Source organism: Suricata suricatta, chromosome 11 (assembly GCF_006229205.1).
Source record: "Suricata suricatta isolate VVHF042 chromosome 11, meerkat_22Aug2017_6uvM2_HiC, whole genome shotgun sequence".
Lineage (NCBI taxonomy): Eukaryota > Metazoa > Chordata > Mammalia > Carnivora > Herpestidae > Suricata > Suricata suricatta.
The window spans coordinates 67,024,175-67,036,237 of NC_043710.1; the positions used below are offsets into that span (position 1 = coordinate 67,024,175).

General features: G+C 38.8%; 1 long non-coding RNA gene across 1 annotated transcript; it reads left to right on the forward strand.

The window, feature by feature from the left end:
* The first annotated feature begins 6,095 nt into the window (after positions 1-6,095).
* LOC115271859 lies at positions 6,096-10,539 on the forward strand. The gene is made up of 2 exons (XR_003900122.1): positions 6,096-6,154; positions 10,429-10,539. It is a non-coding gene; the product is annotated as an uncharacterized LOC115271859 (long non-coding RNA).
* The last annotated feature ends 1,524 nt before the right edge of the window (positions 10,540-12,063 follow it).

The following is a 12,063-nucleotide window of genomic DNA, read 5'->3' on the forward strand; positions in this document are numbered from 1 at the left end:
TGTAGTTTCAATAGCAGCAAAATATGTATCATCGATTTGTTTCAGTTTCCTCCTCGTTAGGTGTTTAAATGGTTTCCAGTACTTTTTTGTCTGAATTGTTATGAATGTTGTTGAACATATAAACCTTTTCTGTATGTTTACTTCTTTCCTTAGGCTGGATTCCCAGGAGAGATCAAGTGATATGAATATTTAAGTTCTTGGCTTATATTGCAAGATGATTGATAGAAAGGCTCTGCTAGTATATGGTTCTATCAGCATGTTAGAGAACACCAGTGTATTACACCTTAGCCAAAACTAGATAGTCTTCTTCAATATTGTATATTTTTCTTATTTGATAGGAAAAATATCATCATAGGTGTAATTTGCATTTTTCCATTATTAATGAGATTAAATATTTTTTCTCAAGTAAGTATTTCTTTTTGGATATCATCATCTATGTATGTCCTTTTTTTACCTCTCCATTTGGTCCTTTAATATTTTTCTTGTTAACTTTCATGTGCATTGATTCTTGTCTTCCATATATACTATAAATACTATCTTTCTCTCTGTTGTTTTCCATTTCATTTCAGTTTGTTTAGGATACAGAATAAATTTTTTGGTACTTCAATATATTGCTGTTTAGCTTTGTGTTATCTTTTGTGACTTTGAAACGCAAATAGCCTTCCTCCCAGATGTTGGATAAACATTCTTTTCTTTGTTTGCTTTGATTATGTTTGTTTGTTGGCTTAGGAAGGTAGTGATTAAGAACCCAAAATCTCGAGTCAGACTTCCTGAATGCAAATACCAACTCTACTGCCTGCCAACTCTACAATGTAGACCAAGTTACTTAAACTCACAGCACCTCAATTCTCTCGTCTGCAAAATGGGGACTAATGAACACACACCTCAGTTGTGATGATTAAATTAGGTGATATATGTAAAGCACTTAGAAGTGTTCCCAGAGGCTTATAGTAAAGTGCTATGTAAGTATTATCTATTAATATTTAATTATTATAGATTTATATTGTTTTAAAACCTGACAGAGTTAAGCTCTCTCTCTTTCCTTATTTTAAAAAGTTGCTTATTTGGGGGCACCTGGGTGGCTCAGTCAGTTAAACATCCAACTTTAGCTCAGGCCATGATCTCACAGTTTGTGAGTTTGAGCCCCACAGCACAGAGCCTGGAGCCTTCTTCAGATTCTGTGTGTGTGTCTCTCTCTCTCTGCCCTCCCCCCTGCTTGCATCTCTCTCTCTCTCTCTCTCTCAAAAATAAATAATCATTAAAAATTTTTTAAATAAAAAATTGCTTGTTTTTCAAAAATTTCTTGGATAGTTTTACCTCATTGTTTTTCAGGATAAATCTCGCCATGCTCCTAAAAAGATCTCCAATAAGAATTGTATTAGCCTTTCCCCTTCTACTTTTGTGTGGGCTCTACAAATCTGTGTAGCATGGTAAGAAGCAGTGGTGTTGTGGTTACGAGTGAGAAAGCATCAGATACACCTGGGTTTGTGTGCCTCTCAGTTCTGCCCCTTTCTAGCAGTCAAGTTACTTCCCTCAGATTCAGTTTCCTTATCTCTAAAATAAAATAGGAATGATAATAATAGAAATTGCCCTAACCCAAATGTCCACTAGCCAATATGGATAAACAACATATAACACATCTATACAATGGAATATTCTTTGGTTATATAAAGGAATCAAGTATGATGTAGGCTACAACATGGATGAACCTTGAACACATGCTCAGTGAAAGAAGTCAGTTCACATATTTTATGATTCCATTAATATGCAAGGTACAGAATAGGCACATCTCTAGAAATGGAAAGCAGATTCACAGTTGCTTAGAGCTTGAGAAAATGGGGAAACTAGCAGGTACTAACTAAAGGACACCAGGTTTCTAGTGAAGTCTCATATGGTTTGAACTGACTGATAAATGAAGATTGTGTGCATACAGCCTTATTGCAAAGGAGACCAGCTACTACACTGAAAAATTCCCACTCAAATATGGGAATTTTTCCTAACATAGAAAGGCTATTCAAAAGACAATGGTCAGTCATGATTATAATCTATACTTACTACAAGAACAAAGAAGGTCCCAGAAAACCCAAAATCTAAGGTGTGGGCAGAGGAAGAGAATCTAGAGAATAATACAGAGGAGAAAGTATGTTATAGATAGAAAATAAAAAAGAAAATAATGGAAGAAAATAGATTAAAGACTTTCAAGAAGAAGGGAGTAGTGATCAAGAAAGTTTTATAGAGAAGTCAAATCAAATACAGGGTGAGAATTATCCACTGGCCTTAGGCATTAAGAGATCATTTAGAGCCTTAGTAAGAGAAACTGAATTAGTATGGTGAGGAGGAACCCTAACTTCAGTGAGCTGAAAAGGAAATGGAAGATGATGTTATAAGGACATACACTGTTAAGATTTGGAGATCTCGTCTCAACATGTTAGTGTTGTAATAAACATCATATTTAGTTCTGAAAAAGCCTTATGAGGTGGGGGCTGTTACTATCTTATATTACAGATGTAAACAGGCTTTAAGACCCAAGGTCATGTAAGGGGCAGATCTGGTTCTCACTCCAACATATCTGACAGAGTCAGAAAGAACTCAGGCACTGGCTCACGCTGCCAACATTTATATAGCTGTGTGTTTTAGGGAAATCTCCATAGTCACAGATTCTCAGCATAGGAAGGAATTTGAACTCTGTTTCACTTCTTGGTTCCAATTCATAGAATGTATCCTAAAAGTCAGAATATATGTGGCTCCTCCCCTCACACCATGCTCATTCCTCTGTAGTATTTGTTGTTGTTGTTCTTAATAATTTCTCCTTCTGGTTATAGAACTCTGATTTTTTTCTTTCCTCTGAAGATTTACCCATTCTCTCAACCTTGGTCCACTTGCTGTGGCAGGTGCTGATTCCATCCTTGTTCTCAGAGCTGAGCAAGTCACATAGTCTTGATCGATTACAATATGGCATCTTGTGGCTGCTGTGAAAAGTTTAGGAATAAGCTTGCAGACAAATCCAAGCCGCTGAAACTCACATCCAAGACTTGTACATACTGTTATGGAAGAGAACTCCAATTTTCTGTTAGACCTACATCTGGGTGGAAATAGATCTGGAGCTGTGGGAAGCCCTCTTTCCGTCACATAAACTCTACAAGTGAAGCCTACACTTGGGAGAACAGATTCAGAAAGTGGAGAGAGTTGATGAGTCAAGCCCCATTTAAGCCCAACACCATTTGTCTTTTCATTACACGAACTAGTAATTTTTATTTGTTTTAGTCAGTTTGAATGGGATTTTCTCTCACTTGATACCAAGAGGAGCTAATGCATAGCTTATCACTGACTACATAGCAGTTTCTCCTCCAATAGAATGTTAGCCACAGAGTGCCCTAATCCTGCCATCTTGTTCTTTGTACTCCTTCCCTACCAATGCCTAAGATCATGTCCTGTATGCAGCAAGTGATCAGTAAAAGCCTGATGGGTTTAGTAGAATTGAGTATGGACTGATTCTGCAGCATTCCGTAAAAGATGCTTCAGAAAGACTTCCTGCTGACTGTCACTTTTGTCTACTAACCACAAAACTAATCTGCAGATGAAGTTTCAAATATTTGATCTTTCTGTTTGTTTATTTGTTTTTAAATTTTTTAATGTTTATTTATTTTTGAGAGAGAAAGAGACAGAGTCGAGGTGGTGCAGGGGCAAAGAGACAGAGGGAGACACAGAATCCGAAGCTGTCAGCACAGAGCCTGATGCGGGGCTCAAACTCACAAACCATGAGATCATGACCTGAGCTGAAGTCGAACACTTAACCAACTGAGCAACCCAGGCGCCCCTCTTTCTGTTTACTTGAGTCCCTGTTGAACTGGAATTTAGTGTGAACATGTACTAGGAGTGCTTACTACGTGCTGCAACAAAATAGCTTGGAAGAGGTGGAAGAGATTGTTCTGTCAATGGCCCCGTAAAATGAGATGTTTATTTTCTGTCTTTTATAAAACAAAACAAAACAAAACAAAACAAAGCAGTTTTTTTTCTCTGGGGCTTGATTCCTTTTACACAAAGGGACTGACTTTCTCTCCAATAAAAAAGGGGTAGAGAAATAGGACTTTTTAAATTTACTATTGTGAAACTTTAGCAGCAAATCTGTATCAAAAGGTCCAGGAGCAATTGCACTTGTAAACAGTTTAGGATTTTTAATGTGGATTATTGTAATGAAGAACCATTGATAGCCAAGAGAGAAAGGATATAAGCCCTTTCTTTAGGAAAGGAGCGAGTTTAGAAAGCAGAGGTGAAGTTAAGATGAAATTAAATAGTGTGGTCGGTTTAGTGCAGTATGAATGTGGGCTATGTGAGATGCATCTGTTTGTAAATGCCAGCTAGCACGACCAAGCCTAATGGCCCCTGGGAGCCCAAGAGGAAACAGCCAAGGCAGCAGTGAGGTAATACAGGATTGAATGCTGCTGCCACCACCATCCATTCCTGATTGTGACTTGTTTGGCCTCTAATTATAGCTGCCTTTGGTTTATATATTTATTGAAGTACCAACTAGCAAGTCTACAGCTTTGGAAACCAAAAGCCTCTGCCATTTATGCACCCATTCATCCATTCATCCAACTGTTCCTTCAACTAGCATTTTGTTGAGTGCCTCCTATGTCCAGGCCATATGCTCAGTGCTCATTCTGTGGTAAGCTTGCTTCTACCATAGAGGATGAAACAAACTCTCCTTCCTCCCAAAAACCTTATCTAAACATTAACATGTTCACTTACCCTGTTCACTGTGTAAAAGCAAAAGGAAAGGAATGGTTTTTCTTCTAACTGGGGTTGGGGTGGGCATTAGAGCTTAGACTGGGATCCACATTTTACTAATAAAGGCCATGCTGAATACCCACGATCTATCATGGGACACAAGATCTCCAGTCTGACCCTGACCTGTTTGACTTGTTTCCTCTCTTACCACTTCGTACTCTTTATCAAAACAACCATATCAAATTTCTGAGCATTCCCAAAACATAGCATGCTTTTGTAAGCCTCTTTGTCTATTTGTAAATGCCAGTGACTTTGCCTGGAAAACCCCTATCCATCCTTTAAGAAGCCACTCATTTGTCACTTCTGTGATACTCTCAGTCACTTTCTTAAAAGATTAATTCTGGTTGTCAGTACTGGTTGTTGTTGGAACTTGAGGTCTATAATAAGTTCAAGAAGTTGGAAACCTGTGACATAAACCACCCATGTGATACTGAAACTCCAAAGACAATAAATAAAAGCAGACATGAAGAATCACCTAGCAATAGGAAAGTTACCAAACCTATAGGATTTGACTGTAACTTGATTGGTAGGAAAACATTGCAATTTCAAGAGAGATTGTTCAGTTGCAAAGCAGAGAATAAGAGTCTGAGCAGCAAATGTGTATGTTTCCCATCTCAGGATTGCCCTGGGGATGAAATTCCCTTTCTGGAGATAAACTTTGAATTATTTCCAGATCTAATAACATGGTTCTTCCTACTGTGGAGTTAGATACAGGACATTATCAATTTCCATTCCACCAGCATCACATCCTTACTGTGAAAAAGATGTAATAGAATTTCTTAGCCAGGCTAACAAAGCAATGATTAGGATTATAATTAGGCTTCCTGCGCAGGTTAATAACAAGGAGCAAAAGCATTCTTCAATATAATGCTAATAGTCTAATCTATTTGACAGTTTCATTGCTCAATGAAGATTATTAAATCATGCTGGTGTCTGTTTTTAGCCTCCTGTGCAATTTATTTATCATGAGTCACTGGCAAGCCCCTATCATCCCTGAGCATGGAATTCAGCAAGCATATGGACTATCAAAGCAGAGGAAGAAATCTTGGAAGTTGGTGATCACTGAAACACAGGCCAGCAGTTCTCAACCTTTTACTCCACAACACACATGGTAAATGCTGTTCACATGAACAGTTCCCATGGGCCGTCCCAGGTGAATGTGAAATCCAGGGTGCTGGTTCTAACTCCATTTCTTTCCTTTCCACTTAAGAAAACATATTAGAATACAAGTGAGTATAAGGTTGCCATAGAGATGACCTTGAATCTGCTCTCGTTTTTAAAAAGCAAATTACTCTTACTCTTTGTCTAGAAGCCTTAATCTCCTTTGTCCAGTTTTGAGGGTGAAATCTGCAAAGAACTTTAGCAGGTAAGTGACATGATTGTATTTGTATTTTAGAAACACAAAATGGCAGCTAAAATTGAGAATGCTCCTGCACTATTTGGGCAAGGGGTAATGATGGCCTAAATCAAAGTTGTGGAAATGAAGATGGAGAAGAAAGCATAGATTTGAGAGCTGTGTAGGAGTAGAATGAATAGAATGGCCAGATATTGGGATAGGGTGGGGTGGGAGAAGAGAAGTCATGAATAAGGTCAGCTTGCTTGAATGACTGGGGAAGTGTAATACCACTAACAGGAAAAGAACTCTAGGAAAAGGAGCTGGTTTGGGTCAGAGAGGACACATCTACTTTGTACATACTAGGTTGTGGTTCCCAAGGCAAATCCAGACATCAAGTAAGATGTCAAAAATTCAGGGACATTTGGGTGGCTTAGTGGGTTGAGTGTCTGACTTTTGGTTTCAGCTCAGGTCATCATTTCCTGATTCATGGGTTCAAGCCCCACATCAGGCTCTGAGCTGGTACTACAGACTGCTTGGAATTCTCTCTCTCAGTCCCTCCCCTGCTCATGCTCATTTGCTCTCTCTCTCTCACTCTCTCTCTTAAGGGAAATAAATAAACTTGGGGGAAAAAACCATGTCAAACATGCAGTTCTGGAGATTCAGATAAGAACTGCAAATGTAAGTGTAAGTTAGGATCATTAGATTCTAGACCATAGCTGAAGTCAAAGGAGTAGTGCACGAGATGAAAAAGAGAAACAGCTAAAGGATTAAATTTATGAATGGTAACATGAAAGGGCTGACCAACAGAGGAAGAAGCCAGCTAAGAAAGTTGGGAGATGTTGAGATTCATCAGAATAAATCAGGAGAATGGATTGCCTTGGAAACCAAGAGAAGAGAAAATTCCAAACAGAAGAAAGCATTTGGTGATGTCAAATACTCCAGAGAAAGCAGAAGCAACAATGAAAAGTATTCATTGCCTTGGCAATGAGAAGGCTATTGACGATCTTTACAACAATATCCATGGTGTGGAGCATGGGCAGCGGATTGTAGTGGGTTCATGTGTGAACATGAGGAAAGAAGAAGAAGGGAGCAGAGAGGAATTTGGTGATAAAGGAAATAAAAATAGTGATAGCTAATATTTATTTGGTGTCAGGCACAGTGCCTGACCTATAAATTCTCATTTCATTTTATGAACTATGTTTAATTATAATCCCTTTTTACACCTCAGAAACATTCTTTAGAAGTTGAGTTGCTGAAGATCACCCATGTTGTAAAAACATGATTCAAACCTAGTGCTGACTGACCCAAAGCCTAAGATTTTGACTATCACACTGGGCCTAGAAGAGAAGTTTTGTCCAGTTATAAAAAGTATAAATGGAATGTTTTCTTCTGAAATGGTACGTTTAGGTTTTTTTTAACCATAAAAATCATGCACATACACAAAATCACAAGGAACTAGTTTCTTTGAATTGTTAGTCTGATCTCATGTGTGGAATCAACTGATAATGAGCTACTCTAGTCCTTTCAATATCAAACCTTTGCACTCAGGCAGCAAACTGGTTAGTCATTATTTAATATGTGTTGAGCAACTTGAAGTAGAAGTAAGACATCAATCTCAACTCCTTGGACCCTTAGAAAAAGCAATAGGTGAAATACAGAGAGGAAGAGAGTTCCAGATTCACCTCAGTGTTTCTGACCTAAGCTGATATTTAAAAATTTTTTTCATGTTTATTAATTTTATTTAGAGAGAGGGAGAGAGAATGAGCAGGGGAGGGCAGAGAGAGGGAGAGAAAATCCCAAGAAGGCTCTGCAATGTCAGCATAGAGCTCAATTTGGGGCTTGAATCCATGAACCATGAGATCGTGACCTGACCCAAAATCAAGAGTCAGATGCTCAATCAACTGAGCCACCCAGGGGCCTCTGCCCAGAAAGGTATTTTGATTACAGTGTTCCTGCAGGAATTCAAGTCTGGTCTCAAGTTGGCCTGGGAGACTGTTTCACATTGGGACTCTTGGTTCTCCAGATTTAATCTAGAAAGACCTGAATTCTCAACTTTATTAAGAAACTAGACTTCTGGAGATCATTTGATCATATGGATTGCCCATTATGTGCCACCTTTGTGGCAGATGTTCTGAGTGTATAAATCTTACTGATGATGATAAAGAGAAAGATACTTTACCATTGGAAAATTAAAATATAATCACATCTCCTTAATTTCTCCTGTTAACTCTACCCACTGTTTCTTCATTAGCAGAAAGTCCAATATTACTTTCTCATGAATTATTCAAGAATTCAAAACATTCCCATGATCCAAAACATTCCCATCATTACTTCTTCCAAAAGCCAGGTTGAGAGAAAACTGGTAAGCTAATCAATCCAAATATTCCTTGTTCTATTTCACCCGTACTGGAACTCCTTCACAGCCCACTGCTGAGGTAGTACTATTGCTGGTCCAAATCCTGCCCTGGCTGCATGAGACACCAAGGTTTGCCTTCAAGGTTCAGCTCCTCAGTTCACTCAGCATGTTCTGTCACTGTTTCTCAATGGCATCCTCACTCAAAAAGCTCTGTTGGGCCCAGCTTTCCAAAGATAGTCTCTTTCTTATGGCAAATGCTTCTGTAGGGCTTTTCATCTTCTGTCCTGCCAGCATATCTCAGTGAGCACCACCCAATCCATTTACGGTCCAAAAGCCTTGAACCTGAAAGAGAAAGGAAAGGGTCAGGGACCCTTTCCTCTCTTCTTCCTAGGGCTGCCTTCTTGTACTATTCTAGGGATATCATTTATATTGACCATTTATATTATTCAGAAGGAAGGATATCCCTTGAAGCACATCTCCAAAGAATATTTACATCCATCACAACAGATTACAATATGGGGGCACCTGAGTGGCTCAATCAATTGAGAATCTGACTCTTGATTTTGACTCAAGTCATGATCTCAAATTTTGTGGGATCAAACCCAGTACAGAGCCTGTCAGTGCAGAGCCTGCTTGGGATTTTCTCTCTCCCTCTCTCTCTGCCCCTCCCTTGCTCAAGTGCACACACACTCTCTCACAAAGGAAATAAAGTTAAAAAAAAAAAACCCAACAGATTACAATATGAATGATGCACCAACTTTCCTACTTAACCCAGTCTCAGCTTTCTATTCAAGAGGAATGAGAAAGAACAGCTATTTCAAGACTAAGACATTCTCTAATTCCTTCTTCGGAGGCAGTAAGTCTCTTGTCATTGCAAAATTAAGAAGTGACTCTTGTGGGGTGCCTGCATGGCTCTGTTGGTTAAGGCTCAGGTCATGATCTCGCAGTTCGTGAGTTCTGAGTTTGAGCCCCCATCAGGCTCTGTGCTTGCAGCTCAGAGCCTATAGCCTGCTTCAGATTCTGTGTCTCCCTCTCTCTGCCCCTACTCTACTTGCTCTCTCTCTCTCTCTCTGTCTCTCTGTCTCTCAAAAATAAACATTAAAAGAAAAACAGAAGTGACTCTTGCAAAACAAGTGACTCTTGCAAAACAAAAGTCTGTTTCAAAGTGATTTTATGAAGCTTGTTTTTAAAAAATAAGATATATTTTATGCTCCTCCAGTCAGCTCATTACACAAATAATCATAGCTACCATTATTCAGCAGATGTGGCACAAATACTTTATATGCATTATCTTATTTTTCTTGTAGGATAATTATGACTCTAATAATGGAGCTAAAATATACAGGAATGAGAATACAATGCAGAATGTATATAAAATTACATGAGTGAGGTGAGTGTAAAGCACTAAGAGAGCCCAGAGGAGAGGAGAATTATTTCTAGTCAGAGAAGCTCATTCAGTCAACACTCAGTACGTAATTATTGCATGCCTTTTACATCCTGGTCTCAAGAATCTTACAGACCATGGGGGAAAAGGACAAAGAAACAGATCATCTTGACAGTGTGGTATCATCTGATGAATGCAAGCTACCCATCAGGGCAGGCTCCTTGGAAGGGGAGGCATATGAGCTACAGCACTGAAGGTTTGGGGAGCTTCTAAACTGACAAAAACAGGGGTCTCTCATATCCGAGGTTTGCACCTGGATCTCATTACAACCGCTCCATCCTCTAGAAGAGGAAGAGAAACAAGGGGTTGTTAACTTTCCCGTTCAATTCTCCTCCAAGGCCCTAATTTTGGAGCCTTTAATGGTAACCAGTCCTTCCCCTTTGTGCAACTGGCTTTTCTCCCATGGAAGGTTGCACTGCACTTTTTCCTACTTAATGCCATTCAGCCTGTGACCTCCTCTCCAATTTACCAATCGTGATTCACATCCTCCACCTTTTCTCCCAGTGAGAAGAAACAGCCGACGTTTGGACTTTCAGACCTCCTGGAAAAAGGCCAAACTTCAATAAACTCCAGAATATTATTGTGTGAATTAAAATATTCACATGGTATTAACCATGCAGTTACTCCAACATTTATTTTGGAAAATATTACATTTGGAAAATGGGAAGTATTCCAGAGCATTCTCTTACCTTGAAATATCAGTAGACACAAGAGGATTTAAGGATCATTTCTTGGTCAAAAGTTAGAAAACAATCTGCACAATTAGATACATAAAATTGCCTTAAATAACATTAGTTAAGGACTCTGGGACTTAAAAAATACCTATAGAATATTTGCAGAGAAATTTGGGGCAAAAGGCTGCAATTCTTACTCACTGAAGCAAACTTTCAAAATGCCTTTGAGTTAAATCCCAGTTGGCTCTTATTATACATTTCTCTTCCAATCACTGATGATTAGGCCTTGCTCAGTTGCACATTTTCCAAGATTTTACACGCTTCAAACGCCATCCTTCTGGCTAGTTGAAAGCCTTAGCGAGAACTGTATCTAAACCCCAAGCCGCAGAGACTTCGGGGCCCAACGGGCTCTTCGTGTTTCCCTTGCTCTCCTCTCCCTTCCATCTGTTTCTCCTCAGTTTGGTTTTGTAATGCTAAAATCACAAGAGAAGAGCACCAGGGGTCAGCTGTCCCAGGAGGATCTTACTGATGCACCTCTTTAATATGGCTCAGCTCCCATTGCCTCCGAGATGTTTGCAGTGGCTGTGATACAAGTGAGATTGGAGGGTATTGAGAAGAAAGGACTGGAATGATGGGCAGGTTGCAGTCCTTCTTGTGTGTCCTTTGAAATTTGATAATTCTTGAAACACAACATTGTCCAGGATCCCATTTATGAAAAGACCCACACCCACCAAATAAACACCTGTGTGAGTGTGTGTGTGTGTGTGTGTGTGTGTAAATGAATAAAGAACAAGTAGGACATATGCCAACAGATGACAGTGGTTACCTGTGAGAAAGGAAGTGTAAATAGATGGGGATAAGAGCACACCACTGTTTCACATACATCACCTTTTTACACATTTTATTTGTGTAGTGTGTAAATAAACATAAAGAAAAAATGATTACAATAAAGTAAAAATATGTTTTTAAAAACCACTAAGTAAAATTCTTTATACTGATATAGAAGGCTACCCAAGAAGTGTTAAATTAAAAATGGCACATTCAAGTGGTAAATATCCTGAGTTCTATTTTGGGGAAAGATGTAAATGTACACACACACATTGGTGGTATATGCATAGAAAACATGTGGAGGAAGACATACCAAATTATCACTGTAGTTATGTCTGGGAGATGGAATATTTCTGGGAGATGGAGATGCAGGCAGGAATTTAATTTCCTACAGTAGATAGTCCATAGAATATTTAAATTTTTCAATGTCAGCACTCTGGTCATACCTGGGGCAATTTGAACATCTAGTGACCGTGGCAGGTTATAACCCATTGTATAAGATAGAAATCCATCTGTACATATTGATATAAATAAATAAATGAATAGATTGAAGGTTTGATAAGGAACTGAATATTAACATAATCTTAAATTTTTCTTTCATTAAAAATTATTAATTATATAGAGAAAAAAGTATCAC